Source organism: Anas platyrhynchos, chromosome 1, assembly GCF_047663525.1.
Source record: "Anas platyrhynchos isolate ZD024472 breed Pekin duck chromosome 1, IASCAAS_PekinDuck_T2T, whole genome shotgun sequence".
Classification (NCBI taxonomy): Eukaryota; Metazoa; Chordata; class Aves; order Anseriformes; family Anatidae; genus Anas; species Anas platyrhynchos.
This window is the reverse complement of record NC_092587.1, coordinates 158,772,731-158,775,379: the sequence shown is the minus strand read 5'-3', so window position 1 is coordinate 158,775,379 and position 2,649 is coordinate 158,772,731. Positions and strand designations below refer to the sequence as shown.

Genomic DNA, 2,649 nt, shown 5'->3' with positions numbered 1-2,649 from the left:
TTTATTTTATTTTATTTTATTTTATTTTATTTTATTTTTTCATTGTATTGTTTTATTTATTTATTTATTTATTTTGCTCTGTATCATGAAAGGTCTAGTGACTTTCTAAGGATGGGAATATGATATTTTTGTCTTGCACAAGAGAAAGCAGACTATGTGCTCTGTCAACATTAATTGTCTACAAAATAAAATTATGTGCATTTCTTTGTACTACTTAAATTTTAAAGTCTTTCAACCTCCCCTTGAGTTTCTTTTCTTTCAAATTAATTAGATTTCTCTCAATTTTTAATTAAAATTTGTATTACTAAATAAAAGCATCAGATGCAAATTCTGCTGAAAGCAAGCTGACTAAGTTTGCAAAAATGGGCATCTGGACACGAAAATTGGATAAATGATTGCCCAGACACATGATGACATAAATAAACTTGCAAGTATAAGAAATAGGTCCACATACATTTAATCATAGCCTAGTAAATATTATTTTGTTATAGCCTAATAAATATGATTTGTATTGACCTGGAAATGCAGGCTTTCCTGCACTTGCATTGGCTTAATCTGGTTTTAATGCACAATAAAATGGACTTGATATTAACAGTTTTTCATTTATAACAATATGAGGTTAATAATGTGACTTTTCTTTATTAGTTATGACTATGAGTGATATATTGTTATTTTAACAGAACTAATAATAACTATTGTATTTAGATTAGGCTGTTAAAACATTATTGGGTTGTCAATAAATTCTTAGTTCCATATAAGTGGTATTATCTTTCATCCACAAATAGATTTAGAGGTCACTTTTATGGTGAATATTCATAAGCTCTTTTAAATAAGTATTGTTTTTAATAGGCCTTCATATAGCCGGACATTCAAAGGACACTGAAGTCCAGACAAAGTATTTTGCTTGGAGTGTTTCTTCACAACATATTGCAGTTTCTCACTTAGAACAGACATTACAGGTAATTCAATTTTATTCATCAGTGCCAGAACCTTCACTGCATCTTTTCTAAAATAAGCAAACAAAAAACTTCATTAGCCCTCCAACACTATCTTGAAAAACTATTTTATTTTCAATATCAAAAGAAATTCATCTGCATATCTAATGTTATATTATGTATCATATCATAATACGTATATTTCCTACTAGCAAAGCTGAGAAAGTGTGGGATAGATGAGTGGACGGCAAGGTGGGTTGAGAACTGGCTGACTGGCCGAGCTCAGAGGATGGTGATTGGCAGAGCAGAGTCTGGCTGGAGATCTGTGACTAGTGGTGTTCCCCAGGGGTTTGTGCTGGGTCCGGTCTTGTTCAACATCTTCATCGATGACCTTGATGAGAGACTGGTATCTGCCCTCAGCAAGTACGCTGATGACACAAAGCTGGGAGGAGTGGCTGACACTCCAGAAGGCTGTGCTGCCATTCAGTGAGACCTGGACAGGCTGGAGAGATGGGCAGGAAGAAACCAAATGAGATTTAATAAGAGCAAGTGTGGAGTCCTGTACCTGGGAAGGAACAACCCGAAGTATCAGTACAGGCTGTGGGACGACCTGCTGGAGAGGAGCTCTGAGAAGAAGGACCTGCGGGTCCTGGTGGACTACAGGTTGACCATGAGCCAGCACTGTGCCCTTGTGGCCAAGATGGCTAATGGGAGCCTGGCATGCATTAAAAGGAGTGTGGCCAGCAGGTCAAGGGAGGTGATCCTCTGCCTCTACTTTACCCTGGTCAGGCCTCACCCAGAGTACTGTGTCCAGTTCTGGGCTCCCCAGTACTAGAAAGACAGGGATCTCCTGGGCCTGGAGCATCTTCCCCATGAAGAAAGGCTGAGACACTTGGGTCTGTTCAGCCTGGAGAAGAGAAGGCTTGGAGGGGATCTCCTCAGTGTATATAAATATTTGAGGGGTGGGGGACAGAAGGATGTAGCCAACCTCTTTTCAGTGGTTTGTGGGGATAGGACAAGGGGCAATGGCTGCAAGTTAGAGCACAGGAAGTTCCGCACTGACATGCGAAAGAACTTCTTCACAGTGAGGGTGAACGAGCATTGGAACAGGCTGCCTAGGGAGGTTGTGGAGTCTCCTTCTCTGGAGATATTCAAGGATTGTCTGGATGCCTACCTGGGCAGCCTGCTCTGAGGAACCTGCTTTGGCAGGGGGTTGGACCCAATGATCTTTCGAGGTGCCTTCCAACCCTTACAGTTCTGTGATTCTGTGATCAGAAAAACACATTAACAGTTATTTTAATATAGCTCTACCTGGTGACCTGGTAGCTAAAAAGGTGCTATTATTTCCCTTTTACTAGATTACTAGATTACTAGATTTACTAGATTCCCTTTTACTATATTAGTAAAGCTAATGCACAGAAATAGTAGGTGTGCTGACAGGGTCAAATATCTGACATGAGAGATAGATGTGTAGTCAAATCTTTCAAGTATTTCATTGCCCTAAAGAGTAGAATTCAGAAATACATACTTATATATACAAAACTAAACCATATTGATAGCATGCATGGTGATACTTGTTGAAGTAAGCATTATTTGGTTTAAAAAGTTCATAAAATATTTGTCAATTTTAATGTTTTGTTTTGTTTTTCCAGCTTCCCTGCTTGCAAGCTCAGCCACTTATTTCACTTTAAATAATAGCAAAATTGATTGAAAT

The 2,649-nt window shown here is 38.6% G+C and overlaps 1 long non-coding RNA gene across 1 annotated transcript; it reads right to left on the bottom strand.

Moving 5' to 3' along the window:
- Window positions 1-1,047: 1,047 nt before the first annotated feature.
- Window positions 1,048-2,203, bottom strand: LOC140001479 (uncharacterized). The gene is made up of 2 exons (XR_011806717.1): window positions 2,110-2,203; window positions 1,048-1,437 (listed from the first exon to the last, which is right to left on the bottom strand). It is a non-coding gene; the product is annotated as an uncharacterized lncRNA (long non-coding RNA).
- Between the last annotated feature and the right edge of the window lie 446 nt (window positions 2,204-2,649).